Source organism: Lissotriton helveticus, chromosome 8 (genome assembly GCF_964261635.1).
Source record: "Lissotriton helveticus chromosome 8, aLisHel1.1, whole genome shotgun sequence".
NCBI lineage: Eukaryota > Metazoa > Chordata > Amphibia > Caudata > Salamandridae > Lissotriton > Lissotriton helveticus.
Genome location: NC_136069.1, coordinates 945,928,583 through 945,951,131, shown reverse-complemented (window position 1 = coordinate 945,951,131; position 22,549 = coordinate 945,928,583).

Genomic DNA, 22,549 nt, shown 5'->3' with positions numbered 1-22,549 from the left:
CTCCATTCCTGAGAACCTAAAGTGAGATTTTCTCCACTTATATCTATCCCTGCTATCTGAATGTCGTCCCATTTTTCAGTGGAGTGTTCTAATAGTGAGGGTAATCTGCTCAAACAATAGGCTACTTGATTCTTTGCTCCTGGAATATAACTTAAAGAGTATCGATAATCAAGCAGACAACAGACATTCAAGCAATTCTGGGGGTGGCTTTAAGTAGACCATCTGAAGAAAGAACTTTAACTAGAGGTTTATGATCACATCTAATTTCAACATGGAAACCCCAAATAAAATTCCTAAAATGTTCAAGTCCCCAAACCACAGCTAGAGTCTCCATCTCGATCACAGTGTATCTTTCTTCTGCTGGAGACAGAGCTCTGGAGCCATAAGTTACAGCTTTTTCTTTCCCACTTTCATCTTTTTGTGACAATAGGGCACCTAAACCTTTATTACTCGCATCCGTAGTCTGAATACAAGGTAAACAGGGATCAAAACAAACCAATTATTTTGCATTACATAGTTCATTCTTCAATTGAGAAAAATCATGTTGAAAGGTATCAGACCACACCAAAGTAGATTTGTTTTTTTAACAATTGACGCATATTTTTTTTTTTTTAAACTTTATTTTGAGCGTGATGTTAAAGAAAAAAGATTTGAGCAAATCAGTACATGTCTCATCAGTAACGCAAGGAGTCATCGAGTTCTCAACAGACACAGCCATTCAGCCCACATCCCGGAGGCTGGGCGGCAAATAGGTATCAAAGATAAGGGCTCCGTATTCATGACAAAGCAATAAACATGCCGAAATTACAGCCAGATAAAGGAAAACATCATCACCACGCTCTTTTCCTGTTTACTAGAACAAAAGAAAAAAAACTTTCCCTCCCCCCCCTCCCACAAACTCGGCATCAGCGAAACCCAGGCATATACCTTCCGTTCAGGTCTACAGGGCCCATCCGGGCGTAGGTATCATATCAAAAACAAACACAGATCGATTAGGGAAAGCAAGAAATCACTTATTTACAGAGGGTAACCGTGCGGTATTAGGGCGACACTAATTCGGAGCACTCTCCTCATCACCACTCCCGCGTACCTCCTCCCCGGAGACCAACCCCAGTGGAGTGAACAGTTCAGCACTAGTGGCATCGGACTCACTGTCTACGGAGCCCACCGCACACATCGTGCGCCATGCTAACAGGTCCTCCTGCAGTTTCTCATCTCTACGTGTATGTTGCATGTGTGTTTCCTCCGCGAGGGACCATTCCTTGAAGTCTCTAAGCCAGTAGTCAGCTCCGGGGCCCGACTGCCCATCCAGGTGATGGCCACCCTGCGTCTTGCGAGGACCAATAGCAGCTGCAACAGCTTATAGGACAATTTACTCTTTTTGGGCTTCGGTACCAGGGCCAACAGGCAATGAAGTGGATCCAAGGCGATCCGGAGTCCCGTAATCCGTCCAATGCGCTCAACTACCTGTCCCCGGAAGGTTGCTACTGGGGGGCACTCCCAGGCTAAATGGAAAAGCCCGCCCCACTCTGTCCACATCTAGGGCAGTCGTCTCGTCGGTCATTGGACATGCGGTGTAAGGACACTGGGGTCATATAAGCGCGGTGCATAAAATTGAAGTGGATGAGCTTGAACCGTGCGTTACACGAAACCATACGGGTCAATGTGCCGATTCGTTTGCGCTGGTCGGGTACCAGGGGGAGCCCGAGATGCGTCTCCCACGCGGCCCAAGCCGGGGATACCGGAAGATCCGAGTCCCTCCGCATCGGGGCCTACAACAATGCAGTAAGCCGTCGGCCCTTGCCACAGGAAAGGAGAATGTTAAGGGTGTGCGACATCGGAGGCGCCTCCGGGAACTGCGGCCAGGTCACTCTCGCCATGTCCTGCAGTCCCCTGTAATGTAGGTAATGTCCCTCCGTCAGGCCAAAGGCCGCCGCGGCCCCCTCGAAGGTCACAAAGGAGTCATCCGGGTACAGGTCCGCCAACGTTTCACACCCCCCCTCCCTCCAGGAACGGAAGGACATGTGTTCTGCCATCCGCATTACAGGTGTCAGAATCCACACAGGCAATTCCCTATGGAAAGGGGCTCGCCGCAGTATTTTTTCCACGAACCGTTGCCAGATCGTTGCAGCGTGTCTCACCACATAGGGTAAGGACCCATCTGCTCCCCGTCCCTGCATCAGTGTCACCTGGAGTGTCTCCTCATCAGCGCGTCCCGCCAAGAGGGCCCATTCCCAGTTAGCCGTGCCGGAGAACCAGCGCGCGGCTGGGTGGAGTTGCACTGCGAAATAGTACAGGTCAAATCTCGGAGCCTCCAAACCTCCCTCCTCCCGACTCCGGACGATAGTACGCAAAGCAATCCTACTACGCTTACCCGCCCAGAGCAATGACGTAAGCAATGAGTCAAGTGTGCGAAACAGGCTTGTCGGGATCGGGCACAGCAAATTCTGTAGGACGTACAGCAGTCGCAGGAGCATCACCATTTTAGCCACCGCCAATCGTCCCATGAGGGAGAGCGGAAGGGTGTTCCAGAATGAGATGGACTGCTGAAGGGACCGCACCACGCGTCCGGCATGGCGGGCCAGCAGCTGGTCGTCCGTGGCGCCACCTGAATGCCCAGATATCGAAAGGCCTCCAGTTCCCATCGCAACCCCAGATGTGGGAGGTGTGCCCGCCGGTCGGGGCCATATCCCGCCAAGGGAAAAATGAGGGATTTAGCAGGATTAATCCGGAGACCCGAGGCAGCACCGAAGCGTTCCAATAGGTGCAGCAAAAGCGGCAGCGACTCCGTCGGGGAAGTTAGGTAAAATAGAGCATCATCCGCGTACAGGGAGATTACTTTAACGGTGTCCCCCACCCTGATACCCCACCGCGCCAGTTCCAACCGCACCAGGACCGCCAAGGGTTCAATTGCCAAGGCAAAGAGCCGCGGCGAGAGGGGGCACCCCTGCCGCGTACCCCTGCCCAGGGGCCAGTCCTCCGATCGGGCCGCACCGAGGCGAACCCGGGCTCGAGGAGACCCATAAAGGATCCGGATCCAATTGCAATAGATGGGGCCCAGACCCACCATTCGAAGCACTTCCAGTAAATATCGCCAATCTACCGTGTCGAATGCCTTGGCCAGATCTATGGACACCAGGACCTGGGGATCCTGTCTATCGCGTACTTCATGCATAATATGGTTCAACCGACGGAGGTTCATCGCAGTATTGCGACCGGGAATGAAGCCACATTGATCCTGATGCACAAGATGCGCCATGTGCGGTGCCAAACGATTCGCAAGCATTTTCGTGAGAAGTTTCGCGTCCGTGTTAATGAGAGTAATGGGCCGATACGCTGCCGGGTCACAGCCGTCGCATCCAGGTTTGAGAATCATGCACACCTCCCCCATACGTCAACAAGCGCCAGATTATCCATCACGACCCGAAGGTTCGCCGTCATGCGTGGTTTCATGCCGGCCCTGGGAGGATGCCTATCCAACTCCGAGTCCAACACACAGTTAAAGTCCCCAAACCAAAGGAGGGGGGCATCTAGCTCCAAAACTAGGACATCCTGGAGCCGGGAGAAGAAGTCAGGGTCATCTATATTGGGCGCATATGAATTCAAGATCAAGAAATCTTTTCCATCCAGTTTCACGCGCAGTAGTAGGTACCTACCCTCTACATCAGCCTCCACATATTGGACCGCAAAGGGTACCCCGGGGGCCACCCAGATCAAGACCCCCCTAGCATAGGTAGAGAAGGAGGTGTGAAACATCTGACCCCTCCACTTTTTAGCCAATTTTTGAGCACCCTCATCTGTTAAATGTGTTTCCTGCAGACATGCAATGGCAACTCCGTGGCGGCGGAGGAAGGACAGGACCCTATGTCTCTTGGTGCAGGTGCCAAGCCCCCGCACATTCCATGTCATTAACTTATAACCCATGGTCTGTGTGGATGCCCTTCCGGGGCAGTAAGCGCATACCAGTGGGTTCCCCCGCTTGCGACCCTGAACGGTGCCTCGATGCCATCAACCATTGTCTCCCAACACCCCACCCAACCTCTGAAATCCCCAAACTCTTCAACACCCCCAAAACACACCCCACCACCCCCTTACACGAGCATACAGGCAGTAAAAACAACAAAACATGCTACCTTGCCCTCCCCCTGCCGGTGCCAGGACGTGCACAGCCACCCCATCCGTTCCAATCAACCCCCACACACACACCAACCCAACCGGTACTTCCCACCCACCCCCCTTCCAGCTCCCCGCTAGACCCTAACTAACATGGCAAAGTTTAGGCAAGATACTACAATAGAGCATCCAGTCAGCCCGGTCTAGAGTCCCCCTCATCTGGATGCAAGTCCACCGCTCCATACTATCAACCCTGGGAGTCAGCGGGTCCCACCCGCCTATCAAAACATCAGTAAGGACATCAAAGTTCCCCCCACCTCAAGGACAGCATTGTGGAGTGAACAAGTACCTCAGGATGGGACCGGCTGCGTCCTCGTCTCAGATAGTCCGGTCTCAGGAACCACCGGTGCCTCGGTGTCGGTGGTGGGCACCGTATCTTGGAGAGTGTCCGGAACCAAAGTGTCCCCAGGGAGAGTCCTGATCAAAGACTCCGGGCCTGCCTTCCCCCCGGGTGGTCCCAACAGGAGAACTCCATCCTCACCCACCATGATTCTAGGCTCTGCAGGATCCATTGAGGCAGACCGGCGCCGTCGTCTCCCGCGGCGCCGTCTCTGAGGGCGGGTGCCCCATGTCTCCCGTGGACCTCCACGTTCTCCCGGTGGTAGATCATCGCCGCGTATCTCGAGCCACTCCCAGACCTCCACCGGGGATTCGAAGAAATGAGCACGACCTTGTGAGAGTACCTTGAGCTTAGCTGGGTACAAGAGCATATACTGCAGCTTCATTTCCCGGAGCTTCTGTTTTACGGCTAGGTAAGATTTCCGCTGCTCCTGTACCTGCTGGGTGTAGTCCGGATATATGGAGATGCGGCTGTTTTCAATAGTGAGATTGTCCGCTTCCCTTGCCGCCCTCAGTATACAGTCCCGGTCCTTATAGTTCAATATCGTGGCGATAAGCGCTCTCGGTGATTCCCCGGGGCGCGGAGGCGGTACCAGGGCCATGTGCGCTCGCTCGATGACAAAAACACTGGACAGTCCCTGCGGGCACAGGTGGGTCCGAATCCAAGTCTCCAGAAAACGTTCGGCGTTGCCCGCCTCCAATCGTTCCGGTACATCCAGGACCCTGATGTTACTACGGCGCACCCTACCCTCCGCGTCCCCCGCTCTTCGTTCCAGGGCATGCGTTGCAGCTGTGAGGGTCGTCACCGTTTTCTTGAGGGAGGCCACCTCACCTTGCAGCTGGGTGATATTGCCCTCAGCGTCGGAGACCTTATCTGCCACCTTACGAAGGTCCGTGCGCAAGAGGTTGACATCTATAGAAACAGTCTCGATCTGCCGCTCAAGCGCAGTGTGGGAGCCCTGTATGGCTTTCAGCAGTTCAGCTCTGGATGGTTCCGCCGGACCCTCCGCACCCTCCTCCCATCCAGTCTGACGGGTAATTCTTTGTGAGGGCAGCCTCTGAGTAGTGTACTGCGTGATTGTGTTGGGCTGGGTGGACTTCGACATCTTGTCCTTACGCATCGCTGGAGGTCACAGGACTCAACAATCCCTCTCCGGGAGGTTCCGAGATTACTCGAGACTACTCGTACCCCCGTCTCCTCACCTCAGGGCTCCAGGCAGTTCCTCAAGGATCAAGGGGACCCCAGGCCGCAGAAAGGTAGGACCACACCCCCGCGCCGGAGTCCACGCTGACCACTCTCGCCCCCACCGGGTAGCGGCTATCACGGGGGGCAGTAGAATTCGGCCACCTGCCCAGCCACGGAGCAGTCAGGAGATGGACGGGCCCAGGGGCTCCAGTAGAGCGAGTAGAGGATGCACCCCTCCTCCTTCACCCAGCAAGCGGCGAGGTTCAGGTCCGGCAGGCCCACGCAGGGAGTGAGGATGTCGTGAGGCCAACACCCAGTGATCCGGGAGGTCGGAGCACAGCGCAGAGCCCCGCGGGGAGACCGGGCCGCCAGTCAAAGGCCCAGGAAACAGCGCCCCAGGTGTAGTCAGAACGCGATCAAGGAGCCCCCTCCTCACCAGGCTGCCGGGGGGGGTCCAGAGGAACGAGCACACTCCAGGGGGGCCGGGGCCCAGCAGCTGCGGAGGGAGACAACTCCACCAGGCATCAAGTCAGGAGGATACTGGATGACGGCCCCCTGCTTCCCTTTTTTTTTTATTATTTATTTAATTTTATTTCGTTTCAATTCCCTTAGTCCAACCTGAAGGCGCCCCAGGCACCCGGCCCGCACCCGCTGAGGGGGGGGGGGCAGTCCGCGGTCCGCTATGCCGCTGACAAGATGGCGGCCTATCCCCGCAGGGCCTCAGCACCAAGTCACAGGGCCTCCGGGCGGGACACAAGGCCTCTCCGCCGCGGGTGACGTAAGTTGGTAAGCCCCGGCTCCAGGGGTCACGATCCAGGTACTGGGCCCCCCCGCAGACTGCACAGGAGCCTCCAGGCAGGAGGGCGGGTGACGCGCCTCACCTCCGGTCTCCGGGCCGGTCCCGGACCGCGCCGAGAACTTCGAGAGAGCCCTCCTGGGCTTCACAGGGGCTGAGACGGCGGAGCCTCAGAAGGCAGCAGGCTCCGCCGATAAAACGAGCACTCGGCGGGCACCAGGGAGCCATGGGAGGCCACTCCCGCCGCACACCTCCGCACCAGGCCACGAGCCCCGGCCTCAGGTAGAAGGTCAGCCGGGCCCCTCCGCAGCAGCGCTCGCGTTCTCAGGATTCAAGGGCGCCGTCACATTCAATCGCCAGTCTGGGGGTCTCCCGGGCAAGGGGATCTCCGGCAGCCGTTTCAAGCAGGTAAAGATGCCTATACAGGATAAATTGCAGGATTTTTGGGTCCGTCGGACGGGAGCTGGCGGAGCTCACGTCCTGCCAGCCATGTTGCCTGGCCACGCCCCCAACAATTGACGCATATTTAAGGTTTTTTCAGAAAAATTCTGAACTTACTGTAAAATTCAATGAGGCCTAAGAAAGACCTCAATTCGTCTTTGTTAGAAGGTGAAGGAGCGTTTCTGATCGCATTCATGAAATTCATTTTAGGTTTAATACTATTAGCAGAAGTTTCATGTCCAAGATAGTCTAAGGAGTCAACCCCTAATTTGCACTTTGAGAGTTCGGCAGTTAATCCTCTCTTTTAATATCCTTAAAACAGAATGAATTTATCATCGTGTACACATTTTGTCTCACCCATAATGAGAATATCATCCTGGAAAAATAGGATACCAAGTAGATCTTGGAATAGTTTGAACATGAGTTTTTGAAAAACTGCAGCCGCTGACGCTAGGCCAAACGGCATTCGCAAAAGGCGATAATATCCTTGGGAAGTCATAAATGTAGTAAGACTTTTACTGTCTTCATGTAGCATTATTTGGTGATAAGCTGAAGTTAGATGGACCACAGAAAACCATTTCATACCTTTGGTAAGAGAAATCAACTCATTTATTTTGGGTAAAGGAAATCTCTCAACTATTATGTTGTCATTGAGAGACCTCAAGTCAATGCAGAAGCGAACCTTGCCATTGGCCTTGCGAGCATCGACTAAAGGTGCGACCCAATTAGAAGCTTCAACCTCCTCAATAATACCATCATTCAAAAGACATTTTAATTCTTTTGTGACTTCCTCTTTGACTACCCAAAGAATGGGTCTAGACTTACGGACTGTTGGTTTGGCATCATCTTAAGAATAATCTTCCATTTAATCGACCAACCTTATTAGAAAAAACTTTAGGAAACTCTTCTTTTAATATATAATGGTAATCTTCACCCTGGTCAAACGCCATGACTTGCTCAACTCCATTGGGGTTTAAAATGATGTTTAAATTCCTTTGATATATCCACCCTAATACAGGGGGGGGGGTATTAATGGCAACATACAATTTCCCTACAGATGATCTTCCTTTAAATTCAAATGTAAGTTCTCTGTAACCAATTAAATTAATTTTTTCTCCAGTAAAGCTTTCTGGGGAAACATCAGGAGGTAATAATGTGGGACCAAGAACATGAACAAAATCTTTTTCAATCATCGTGTATGGAGATCCTGAGTCAGCTACTATGAGCATTTCAACTCCACCTAGAAGTATAGAACAAACAGGTTTAGATGTGCACTGTAAGTTTAGCATGTTAACACTGTCAGACACACCTAACACACAATCAACACTCTTAACTGGATCTTCATCATGGGATGACATTGAAGAAGAATCACCGTTTTCTTCTCTAATCAAGGTAACTTTCTTCTTTTCACCTTTGTTACGCCGACAAGCTTTGGTATAATGGCCAATTGAAACCACATTCAAGACATTTTTGTTTTCCAGCTGGACACTTTTTTAAATTAGCTAAGTGATTCTTACTTCCACATCTATAACATTTTAAATCTTTGTTGGTATTATCCCAGTTGTTAGAAGTAGGAAAAGGGACAACCTTAGTTTTAGTTTTTGAATTAATTTTGCTCATAATAGGTTTGTCATGCAAGAACGGTAAAAATATAAACAGTACCTTTAACCCCATGCATGCCGGGAGCCGTCCAAACTGCACACGCGTGGAATTTTGCCGCACCGCGGCAAAAATTTTGTCCGCGTCCAAGGAGTTAAAGTGGTGACATCAGCTTCGGGAATTTTTTGGGAAAAGCAACAAAACTTGTATATATTCCTATTAGGTGGTGTGCCTATTACCGACGGAGATAGGCAAACAGGAGTTTCTCAAATCGTATCTCCCGAAGGCAGCATTCAAAATGGCTGCTACGTTGTATGTGAGACACGTAAATTAGTGTGAAAAGTCACATCTAGGAGTGTTGGACATCATGCGCAGGCAGAGCGTGCTGTGGAATACACAGGTCGGGTGGGACATGGAGTTCCAAGCTGAAAGTCTTTGTGACGAGGGCATGCAGCGCAGGAGAGTTCCAAGCCGAATGTAGCTGTGACGAGGGCATGTAATGTAGGACAACACGCTGTAGAATGTCGGGCCGGTTTGAAGGACAACAGCGGCCTAATCCAACAGCAAAATTAGGAAAGCCTGGTGAGTAAATAGATGATGTTTTAAGGGTGCGTTGGCCTCCAGGAAAAATAAACGTAAAGCAGTACTCACATATGTCTTCGAGAGTTGCTTGTTAGAGCGTAGTCTTCAAGAGTTGCTTGTAAGAGTGTAGGAACATGGCAAAGGCAGAGTGTTCTTAGTAGAAACAAGGAAACTTGCACAAAGGGTTCTTCTAATATTCGTCAAAATTGTTGAGTTGAATAATTCCAGGAGTCTTGTTATCTGTGCAGCTTTTTTATTAAAGTATCCAGGTAAAGAGGCCAACGCAACCGCACAGGAGAAGACAACTGCCCAACTGATCACTGATGACACTTCAGTATTCCAAGTCTCGTCAATGATGTAACAGAGAGAGGGCACTCACAAAAGAATAAAGATAGATACTGCAATGACATAAGAAAACATACCTTTGGAGCAAAGATGTAAACTAGGTCTGGGCGTAGTTCTCCGCTCCGTCCATGGAGTGTGCGTAGTGTTGCCTACTTCGCGATCCGCGAAGTAGGTGTAGTAGGCAGGCTATGCACACACCATGGAGGAGCGTAGTTGCCAGCCACCCGCCTCCCTCCCGCCCTCTTTTAAATGCCCTTAGCACCCGCGCATGCGCATCTGTGAGGAAGAAGTCAGCGATACACCAGGAAGAGGGAGCCCCGGGACGCCGCATCTCAGGTAAGTCTTTTTAATTACTTTTATAATGCTTTTAATGATGGGAGGGGCATTTAAAAGAGGCCGTGAGGGAGGCGGGCAGCGCGTAGTGGGGCTACGCGGTGTGTGCGGGTGTGTGTAGATTTGCCTCCACTTCGTGATGCTCCACTTAGCCCCACTACACCCACTACGCCTAGGGTTTATGTAAACACAACAGCCTGGTGATCCTTATATGCCAGCTCCTTCAGCCTGTACCCCAGCCCTACCAGGAGCAGCCTACCTGCTGCTCAGCAAATCTTCCAGCTGTCATAACTCATCCACACAGGCACCCAAGCATTCCAAGCATCACAGTCACACCAACATTCCACTGTCAACACTCACACTGGCTGATCAGCAGGGAGATAGCTAAACTGGAATACATATCCAAAGATTAGCAGGATATAACATTATTTTTCAGCCGCTCTTGGCCCAGTAGCCTAAAGGCGGTGGCCTCAATTGGTGTCAGCAAACAGCACTGTGTCAGTAGATATTTGCTTCCCCACACTCAAACTCAACATATGACCAAGAGTCGACTTACAATATATGAACAGGTTATTATTGCTGCTGAAAATGTTATATTGTGGAGATGTTCTTGTCTCGATCCTGCTACTCTGATGCCATTACATGCTGACGATGGGATTGATCATTACTGCCTCAATGTGACCAAAATGTGTACGAAGCCACGACCCGATAGACGAGACGTCCATCTGGAAGAGCCCGATTATATGGCATTTGTCTCTTGTTAGAGAGACGAACAACAAATCTTGGAAGCTGAATTTGCAGTTTGCACCTTAGAGAGTGTACTGGAAGCCTCCTGTTTGTATAATGGAACCTCCACACAGGTGGCTGAACTGGCCGCTCTTACTCCAGCCTGTTGTGCCTCTGACAATCTAAGAGTCACCATCTATACTGATGGCTAGTACAGATAAAGTGTGGTACAAGACTTTGGTCAGTTGTGGTCCCGAGGATTTTCAGGATTTCATCTGGCTTCCCTTTCAGGAATGGATACTATGAAATGGAACATCTTGATGCATTACAACTGCCAGCTGAAGTGACTGTTGTAAAGTGTGCAGCACACAAGAGGGGGAACAATTTTGTTACAACTGACAATCGTTATGCTGATGGAGTTGCGAGGTATAGCGCTCCTGGGTCTTGAGCATTTAATGAAGAATATGCAAATGAATCTGAGCATGACATGTCTATGAGCCTTTTGCTGACTGTTGCTGATATGTGGCAAGAGGTTAAGAGACTTCAGGAAGAAGTGCCAGAATGTGGATAGGAGGGGTAAAGTACTAACTTTGTTCAGTTGTAATAACCATAAAAATAAACAAAACAGGTGTGACACATCACAAGAGTTTCAAGTTAAAATTAAACAGAGAACAATAAAATAATAAAAACGAACGGTGCACAACGTACTAGAAATTCAATTTAAGGAATTAATAGGTTTGTCGAGGTCATACATGGAAAACAACTGTTCTATATTAAAGTGCAGAGGCAATATTCAAAACAATTAAATGTACTGGAATCTCTGTGTCAAGGATTATTAGAGTTGGCAAAATCGTACTTAGAAAGCACATTGCCTTAAAGTGCAAGGACAATATTCAACCAAGTAAATCCTGGACATACATATACCTTTAAAAGCCAGTGCAAACCATGCTTTGAGGTAAACAGAATTAGTTGGTCCTAGAACTAATCTTACATTATGAGTAGAATCGCAAATGCATTTAAACGGTGTGAAGAAAATGTTCGAACAGATAAGATTGCATGTACCTAAAAATAATAGTTTAACCATAGCGTGTTGGCTCTTATGGACTCTTACAGTGCAAAGATTTGGCAACACCTCAGACAATTAGGTATTTCGTTTCAGCATGCAGCAGTCTATGAGCCATATAGCATTGTCTGGTTCCAAGCTGCCTATAAATGGGTAAGGTAGAGCTTCCTCGGGCGCTCATAACCTGGGCAAAAGAACTGCGCATACATTGCTCGTATGAGGAGCAGCTTTCCATTTAGATCAAAAGGAGTTAAGAGGAAGGGTGCCATACCGAAACTTAATATACAATTGTTTGACAAGTGGGGAGGCAATAAAGTCAAGAAAATATTCAAATCTACTATCATTTTTAAGATCTATAAAATCTAAGATAAGAGATCGCTGGTCCTAGTTACGCACTTCCAACCCCCACTTGTATGCCTAGAATACATCCTTTACACAAACCCTAGTAAGGGGTTTCTGTGGTGCTCTACTTTCCCAGCAGTCAACCCACTTAGCTGTAACAAGGTTTCCTTGAGGTTGGGTAGCCACTTTAATTTCTTATCCCTGTCCAGGTTAGGTATTTATTTAAAAGTACTGTAGTAATCTTCAAAAACCGCGGTGTACTTCAGTCTCTGCAAATATAGACCAGGTCTCAGTTTGTCCTTATGTATAAAAAGCTTAACACTCATACCCACCGCAGAGGGAGCAGGAGAGTGCTTTTGGGCAGACTCAACAAAGATTTTTAAAAGTTGTTTTGAGCAGATGCCAAGGTAGTCACCCCTGAAGAACTAAACAGCTCAGCCCCATGTAGGGCACTTCCTACTGCCTTTCAAAGCAAACATTTATGGGTTGCTTTTGTGGAACTGTGGGACATATTAGCAAGGGCTTTATCGCGGCTTTAGCAGCACTTTTTGCCGCTAAAGCAGTGATTTTTTTATCGCCCTATCAGCAAGCTGTCGCTAACTGGCGTTAGCGACAGCTTCCTTGCGATAGCGGACGGTTTTCCCATCGCCTTGCATGCCAGCGATAATTATCGCTAATGACATGCAAGGTAGGCGTTCCCGACTAAAATCGACTGAGAACAGTCGCTAACACAACTACCCCTATTAGCAACACAGGCGAAGGGATAAAAAAAATCACACTAAGCGCGATTATCCCTAGTATTTAACACATGCTGAAAACATGACTTACCTGTTCCTACAATGGGAGGTGGATTGTCAGGCTAAGTCCACCATGGCGTTAATCCATGAATAAAGCTGGATTTCCAGCGATATTCAGGCATTTCGCCACTATCGCTGGATATTTTAACACAGTGGAAAATTTCCAGCAATAGGCGGCGATAAAAACAAACACGCTAAGCGCATTTTACGATAATTATCGCAAGTTGTTGCTAATATCTCCCTATATTGTCTCAGTATCCCTGAAGCTTGTTGACATAGGCTCAAGATACTTTTCTTAATTTGGGGAGACCAGGACATACTCGTTGCTAATCTACTTCCCAGGTAATCAAAGTCAAATATGCTGTCCAGAATGCAGAAACCCAATTTAAGATGCTCTAAATGATTTATGGGGGTTGATAGACATTAATTTGGTTTAGGCTTAGTTTACCTTCATCCCGCGATCAATGCAGAAAGCTACAATACGGCCCACCAATATCTGTCGGGCGGCTGAAGATTTTTACACCAACAAGGTGATGCTTGCAAATAAAAGCACAGAATCTTTTAGACGGCAATTTTTGGTGTGTCATTCAGGCAGTCCTACAGTTGGACTACCATGTTGTTTAGGTAAAGTGAGAAAAGGGTAGGTTCGAGCACACACCCTTGGAGTACCCCCCTTAAGAATCCTTATGTGATTTGTTAGCTTGCCCTGGAGCCCCCAACGTACTTGTGCGTATGTGTCTTGGTGTAATTGGATGTAACAAGTCTAGGGGGGACCCCATTTTGTTTTAACACCTCCCATAATTTGCTACAAGGGACATATGCTGATTTTAGGCCTACAACTATTATGTATAAATGAGATTTCTGTAGGACAACTGTCTTCCAAAAGGTTGTTAAAAATCTAAACACCTGATTTATGGTGCAAATAGGTTTCCTGAACCCCTGCCTGCAGATACGATTGAGTGTTATGGTCTTCTATCAATAGATCAAGTCTATTCAAAATCTGTTGACAGAACACCTTGTGGGAGGCAGCAATGAGGCTAATAGGTCTGTAATTTGATTGTGTATCTCTTGGGCCCTTCTTATGGATTGGAACAATCTCCACAGCTTTCCAAGATTTAGGAATTTTAGCTCCTTCTAGTATTGCATTTGGTATTTTATAATATATTAGGCACAACTCTTGAGGTCAATGATTAAAAAGTTCCCTGGGGTTCCCATCTGGGCTTGTGGCTTTGCCAGAGACACTGCTCTTAACAGCGCAGATTTTCCTTAAATTCTATTACCAATGAAATTGCATTGGCAGTTCTCACTAGCGCTAGAGGCACTCGTACAGCACAACTTCTATACCTAGACCATATAAGCCAGAAAAGTTCTTGTGCTAAACCTGTTGCTGGATGGAATTTGCTATGGATCTCTTTTCACATCGACCCCCATTAGCCACTATGTTCCAAAATTTCCTAGCTGAGTATCCCAGTCCCTGCGAGCCCTACCCTGCACCAGTTTACATTAATTCCTTTTTAATCTAATAAGATTGGTGTTGGAACAGTGCTTGGCATAACTCGCTTTTGGCACCCCTATCATTTTTATTGTACCATGTCCTTGATGTTTTTGTAACCAATAAGCCCAGAGAATGGCGCTGGTGGAAGCATTCTCCCACAGCAGCAACAAGTTTCCTATGAATAGCCGGAATTAAAGAAACTCTAACCTCAGGGGTCATGGGTCTAGCCAGATCCACCAGAGACAGTATTCTTTATTGACACCCTGATTTCAGGTTAGACCGACACTTTTGCCAATTTTAACATTTGTTATTGTCTGGCCCTATCGTTCTGACTAATGATTTTTTTTAATACACAATGGTATTGATTTTATAATTATGCTCAATACATATCACCATGACATTTTTTCTTTTACAGTTGGTATTAGGCCAGCAGAGTACCACAGATACATGCATTCACTATATTGTTGGTAGTGTGGCTGACTACTGTAGGCCCAGTTTCATACGTAAATACCAATCGTATACAACCGTATTAATAAAATGTTAATAGTATTGCAAATCTTTCCAAATCCCGTTCCAAACCCCAACTTGTACTAACATACCTCCCACCCCCGGTAGGCTCACTCTTATGTATGTTAACTGGTAGTGTTCTGTACGATACTCCTACAGATGGTATCTTCATATGTAATGCATATACGATGGATGGTTGTCTGAGATGTCAATGCATTTCTAGATGGGAGTGGTCGGGTTCCGTGTTGCATCAGGGGAATGTCCTACACAGCTTGGGAAGGGTCAGGTTCTATCAGATCCATAGCCTTTGGCGACTCCAGCATTTGGTCCCAGTCCATAGAGATGGGTATTTTGCACTGCCCCCTTTGTTCCTCCCGCTGGAGTGTGGCACTCTCCGCCACTACCCACCGGACCAGCTCCGTATGCCACGTGTGTATCTGAGGAGGAAAGGAAGACTTCCACCTCATGGTGATGGCTCGCTTTGCCAATAATATGGCCATATCAACAAATGTATATTGTGTTTTCTGGTTTTTCGGGTGGGGCTGTAATCCCAATCCCAAAAGCTTTCCGTTGTGTCCCATACTGATGTATCTGTTATGTCCCGCAATATATCCCCTATTTTGGCCCAGAACCTCCCTAATTTTGGGCAGTTCCATATCATGAGAGGTAGGTCCACGTCCGCTGTCCCGCACCTGGGGCAACCAATCTGGGCATCTGTAAATATGCAGTAAAGGCGGTGCGGCATAAGATAGGCCCTGTGTAAAACCATATATTGGATGTACTTGAATTTAACATTGCAGGACACCTTTTTAGAGAACTCTAGGGTGAAGGCCCACTCCTTATTGGTGGGATTCGGCCCGATATCCCTTTCCCATTACGTGCGTAGGTGTCCAAGTGAGATACCCACATGAGCTCGGATGCCTCTGTAGAGCCAGCAAACCAGGTGTCGACCTCTACCTGCCAAATGTACTGCATGTACCAGTTGATGTGTTGGGGGTTCATTTCTATTAGGGGACCAGTGTTTTTTGACATAGTGTATAATAGTGGCATGAATCAGGAATAACTCCCTGGGCCTGGGCAAAGTTGTTATGATCTGCCAATATGCCGTTTGTAAATAAGCTGCCTATCGTTTCCACCCCCTCCCACGTCCAGTGTGGAATACTGCGGCTAGTAATCCGTCCCGTGTGAGTTGAAATACCTAATAACGGGATATTAGCTGAGTATGGAGCAGCCTTCTTAGTGTATTGCAGAGAACGTTTCCAATATATCAAGACAACCTTAAGCAGAGGTGGGGCTGCAGGTGGTAACCTGGCACCGGGCAGAAGCAGTGTCTGTAATGCTCCCCTGGCCAGAGTTTGCGGTGTATATTCAATGTCATGCAAGTTACGCCCTGCCAACCAGTACGATAACCACTGCAGTTGACTGGCCATGCAATATGCTTTAAAATCGGGGGCCCCCAGTTCTACCTCCTCTGGTTTCAACCTGCATTTCGCCAAAATGATCCTCCTACATCCCCTCCCCCATATCAGGTCTATTAGTAGGGTGTCCAAGGTATGAAAGGCACTGTGCGGTATCAGGAGCGGTAGGTTGGTAAAATAATATAAGAGTCTAGGGAATAGGACCATCTTAGATATAGATATTCTCCCCCTTACAGAGAGGGGAAGTGACATCCAGAATGTAACCTGGGCCTTTAGCAAGCGAATAACTTTCATGAGGTTTCCCTCCAGTAGATCATGGGGTGTTCTATAAATTAGTATACCTAGGTATTTGAAGGTATGTGGTGCAACCTTCAGGGTTACAGGGCAAAGGGAATAGGTTCCGTGTCTTCCCTGTGTTCCATGTAAAATGCATGCAATTTTACTGCGTTGATTACTAATCCTGAAATGGCCTCAAATTGTCTAAATATAGAGGGAATGGGTTTGAGGTCTCCCTTTAAATTGTGAAGGTAGAGTATAAGACCATCAACATAAGCTGATACTACATGTTGAGTCCCCCCTAATGGGACCCCCTTCACTTTTGCTCTAGGGCCAGTACAAATAGGATCGGTGAAAGGGGGCAGCCCTGTCTAGTTCCTCTCACCACCGGGTATGGGTCGGAACTATGAGATCCAGTATGGACTCCGGTAGTAGGGGCAGTGTACAATAGTTTGACCCATTATATATTTAGGTGGAATGCCAAATGTGCTCAGCGCTACGAACATATATTTTTAGTGTATCATGTCAAATGCCTGTTGAAGGTCAAGGTTGATACACCCTGATTTGCAAAAGGGCTTTGCGGTCGCCTCCATAACGCAGTGCAAACGACGTATATTCAGGGACGTATTTCGGACCGGAACGAAGCATTGGTCTAAGTGGATAAGTTAAGGGAGGTAGGGGAGGAGTCGGTGTGCCAACATTTTGCTGAGTATTTATACTCTGTAGATAGAAGGGAATGGGGACGGTATACCGCCATATCGCGTGGATCCATACCGCCATATCGCGTGGTTTTGGTATCTGCCTTCCATCGGAGATGCCCCACTAAGCCTGGTCCATGATCTCTCCTATTGAGGGGGAGGATGTACTGTCAGGATCGCGACGGGAACAAACTACGATTCCCGGCAAGCCCTGGGCCGGAACTACTGTTCCCGTGATCCTTCGCGTCAGACCGCGATCTCACGAGAAAGCATTTGAGGAAGCCGGCGGCTGGATATCGGCGTCGGGAATTCCTCTAGAGTTTTGGGACTTCGGAATTTGGAGTACTCGGTGTGTTTGGTGCGGTAAGGGTGCCTGGCACAACAGCGCTTTTCAGCTGGATCGCTGATTTCTTGATTCTTGATGTTTTGAGCTACTCGGTAATGGCTGTTACCGTGGAGTAGGTTATTGACGATTGGACAGTGGATTTGTCTCGGTTGGCATTTTCGGCCAACGGAGAATACCTTGCTATTGTCTAGTGGTGTGCAGGGCGCACATTAACATTTGTGGTTGTTCTTTTCACATACTTAGGTTTATACCCTCTACCCATCTAAGAGGCATTATTTGGTTCATTGGAAGAACGAGAGTTCCATGGGCCTTCACATGTTTATTTTCATTTAACTGGATATCATAACTAAAGGTGGCAGCGAGCATTACATTGTGTATAGGTGTTAACTATTGTATTTACCTTTTCCACTTAACAGGGGTATTCTGGAGGTGTATGGTTTACACTCTTCCCCTGTGATGCACAGTTAGAGGTATACTTAGTTACACCGCAACAGTTCCTACGCTGCCAGATACCTCTACACATCTACAAGAGCTATATCTTCCTTTACAGATCTCCCTCCCTGCTGTCCCCTTCCTTTCCTTCCCTGATCAGTTCATTTTTCCCCTCGCTTGATCTTCTCAATGCTCTGTGCCATTACGGCAATTCAGGCGTTGATTCGATCTAGAGGTGGGCATACTAATCAACAAACCGATCCCGAGGACATTCACTTAACAGAAAGTGTCATGAAGGAAATTTGTGGATGTTTTATGTAATGGTTCCCAAAGACATTAGAGGGGGCAATTGGTGATACAGTGTCACCATCATTTATTTGAGCTTAATGAAATGCTAACCTTTGACACACATAACTAATACGTATATATCCACAAACGTTATTTTACACTTAGACTTAGTGAAATTAGTGAATTATATATTTGCAGGGGCAGCTCCTCCATTAGGTCGGAGGAGCATCGCCCCACTGCTTTTTCACAGTGCGAGAAGCAGAAACATAAAATGGAATTTTAAATACCATTTTATGTTTCTGCTTCTCACACTTCGAGAAAGAAAAATGCAGGGTATGCCTGGTTGGGGGCGGGTGGGAGGGTATGCCTGGTTTGGGGTGGGCGGGTCGGGGAAGAGTGGCTTGCACCACTCTGAGTACCCTGACTGTTTGGTTGGCCCTCTGGGGTCGACCAAACCAGTCATGCGCACTCTACATTTCTCTATTTAAAAGCCGCCCGAACAAAAGATCCTCCGGGACTTCGTAAACGTCCATGCAAACACATGTTGATCGAAGCAAATGAAATGATGTAGCACTCCTTGGTTTTATTGCATTAAGTAGTCTGAGTGCAATCATTGCTGACAAATAAATATATACAGGTAAACCCAGCTCACCAGACGTACTTAACAATATGTAGCTAATCCTCAACGTTCCATCGCCATGCCACATCCCTTTATCATGATGACCTGTTGTGGCATTGAAAGCTAAGGAGCAATAGGTCAGAGGTTATGTAGTCTTCCTCCAGTGGCACAGACTCTCCCAGGGCAGGGTCCGGATCCCGCCAATGCTGGGAGAATTGAAAAAGAAAAAAAGAAAAATTGAAAATAAGCAATCATTTTAAGTAGAGCACCCGATATAAGCTGAAGGATGACTTTCTTTGAAGTTACATCGAAAGAGGTGTCGCACTAGCGGTTGGCAGCAAAGCCATTTAGGAGTTTTCCCGAATGCAAAAATCATGTGTTTCAGCCCCCCCATATAAAGCGGGCTGCAGGCGTGGCAAAATAATATGTGGAAAAGCTGGGTGTAGCTTCCCAGTTCGATTGAGCTTCAGTTTTGGTTTGACACAACCACAGGTCGTAGCTTGCCGAGTGGCTTGTGAGGCATCTGAACCAGTAAAAGGTCTATTGTTAAGTTTTCAGATGGGGTGATGGGGTTTTTCACTATAAGAATATCGTACTAGCCCTAGGAATCCTTTTAGTCCAGAAAGCCGTTGTGAAAGGTTTGTGGGAGGGTTTTAAAAAAATTAAAATTTTCCTCTAAGCAATGCTGGCATATGAACTGGCATTCATGGAAGAGAGGTAAACGAGGGTTACTGTTTTTATGAAACTGGAGGCCAGAACAGATGTCAACTGACCGCACGGCAGTCAGTTCACCGGTCTCTACAGATCAAAAACAGTCACTAGCTTCACAAATAAGGATTACTTAGCAACATCGCCCTGCTGCGGGATGCGAATGATGATGGATACAGTGTGCTCCATATCACCCCGAGGGGTTGGTTTGGAAAAGGACGAACAATCATATCTATTTTTTCATGTATTTCATGCCTCCACACCTTTCTCTAAGCTTCAGGTGGCTAAATGGCTAGATAGGCCAACGTTGGAGCTGGGGAACCAGGTTCAAGTTTGGCGGGCGGCTCAAACATCCTGTGATCTTGTACAAATCACTCAATCTGAATTTGCCCGTCTGTAATGCAACTGGTGCTCATGTAAAGCGATCTGACGCCTGCGTTTTGTAGTTTGCACCAGATACGACCCCCCCCCCCTCCAATAAAAGGGGCCTGGGAGAGTCAGACTTTTGTCCTTCCTTAATGCAGCACATTATGGGCGGCAGCCATTAATTTTCAATGCATTACAATTTCACTTTTACTGTAGTTGTATCCCTAGTTCTGCTTGCAAGCAGGAGAGGGTAAGGGCGTAGGCCAGGAACTCACCAAGGGTAGAGGTGTGGTGCAGCGGCCAGAGTCACTGACTCAGGATCACAAAGGTTCTGGGGGCACGACAGTCAATTAGCTGGGACCCTTTTAGGGAGTGGTTGGTCCCCGTGAGGCAGCTTGAACCCCTGAATGCCATTGCGCAAAAAAAAAGTGGGGAGACTATTTTTGGTCAAGATAAGTGTTGTGCGCTTTGTGGGGTGGGTTAAGGAAGTAGGATTATGTACCATAAGGGGGCGCAGTGAAGTGACTGCACAAGCAGCATAGGGTGATAGGGCTCTAACAGAAGAAAAATAAATGAATATATAATAAAACACATGCAGTAGTTACACACCTCACCTGCCCCGGCAGCGGGACAGGCACATGTCTCAGGCGCGTGCACAGGCTCCAAAACTAAAAAAAAATAGAGGTTACGGAGAGAAGACAGTGGCACTTACCTGGGGGAGCCTGCCAGGGGCTCTGGTGAAGTAGATGATGTTATTTGGTACTGGGTGCTGTATCATACCTCCATAATCGGTATCTGACTGCCCCTAATTTGGATTTCATGTATGACCCATGGTGAGCTGAGAAGAGGCTGAATAGGACACAGGCATGCCACTACATAACTGCAAGGATGGAGCAGAGCACACCATTGAGTTTGGGGGAAGATTGCCTTTGGAGCTTACCAGACGTAGGCCTCCCAGAGCCACAGCTATGATTGGTAATCCAGCACTCGAGTTGGGGCAATGACATTGGCAGGCTGCACATAAAGAGCTGCGGGAGGTGAAAACGGATGACACAGGGAGGGGGAATCAGCAGGCTTACGGAAGCCTCCCTAGGGGTGTGGCGGAAACAAAAGGTGTATTGGTTTGATTATGGAAACACACCAACAGGGAGGTGTGTAGAAGGAGGGCCACTCACTTTGGGATGCCTTACAGCAGGGTGAGTAGGCCTGACAAAAAGGGGGTAGCAAACGGAGACGGCGCTCGCAGGCCAGCCCCCGCCAGATGGCAGGGCACAAAAGAGACTAGCAAGGTAGCGCGTTGTGGCCGAACTCTGGGGAAAGTCTACCCTCCACACGCAAAGGGGCGTGGAAAACAACAAAGAACAATCTACAAACTGTCAGGGTGATTTACGACCCTAGGAGATGCAAAAGAAAAACAAGTGATTTATGACCAGCCAATGATTTATGGCTGATGATTTATGATGATCATGCAGAATGAATTATGACATGAAATTATGACCGATTGGGACAGAATGAGTTATGATACCCCAATGATTTATGACCCATGATTTAGGGCTGCTGATTTATGATGATCAGGCAGATGTTTTAAGACAATAAAATGATGACCGATTGTGGCAGAATGATTTCTGATACCCCGATGGTTTATGACCCAGGGTTTATGATATCCAACTGACACTGTGTGATACCCAATTTGCAATAACTTGTGAGGATGATTTATGACCCCAGCTCCAAGAAGGTGTCCATGGGAGTTGAACATGTATGACGTATGTAATGAATAATAAAACTGCGGCTAACAATGACCACCAAAAGCAATGACTGTTGGCTGTGTTTAGTAATGCAAATGCATAAGTATGGTACTTTTCCTGGAATGGGCAGTGCAGGCGTTATGCATAATTCTCGTTTTCGTTAAAGGCACTGTTTCTCATTTTAAATTATTTTCTCTTAGCTTATTGTGTGAAGGTCATATTGCTACCATCCAGTTAGTTGGACAATGTTTCTCATCCCTTGCATGGGATGGGAGGCAGAGGAGGTGAATACTCCTTTGTGAGATATTGTGAAGGCTGCAATGAGGGAAGAAGCTGGCCTTATATTATTGGTGAGAAGGCAGTCAACACCAAGTACAGCGGGAACACTGGTTTTTTATTGGGTCCTACACAGCAGGAACCTGGAGAATGTATCACTTGGATGAAATTTCATGTTTTCACTATGTTAAGCTAATTAGTTATTTAGAACTTTCCATGTCCACCTTTGCAGGTGGATGTCCCTTGCTCTTGAGACTCAATACTTCTTATTTTACTGCTCATAGGGTTACTCTCGAGGGAATTATTCTAATCAGAACCTTCATTTTCTTCTTATTTCAATGTTCTATTTGCAGTGACTAGCTTCTTCTGACCTTTCCTCACTTACCCACAACCCTAGCTTCGCATTATGCAGTTTAACTTTACAGGAACAGAATTGTATCTTATTTTGCATATCCTGTCTTTAATCGGATCACTGGTAGAATATTGGAAACACGAATATTGTGTGAAGAGATTATCGTGTCAAAAATATTGAGGATCAAAATATCGAGAAGGTAAGTGCAATTTGGTAATAACAGATTTACTATGCTTAACTCCACAGCTACCTGCCTTGAAGATATATTTTGTCACTTTACATATTTGTGGAGTTATATATA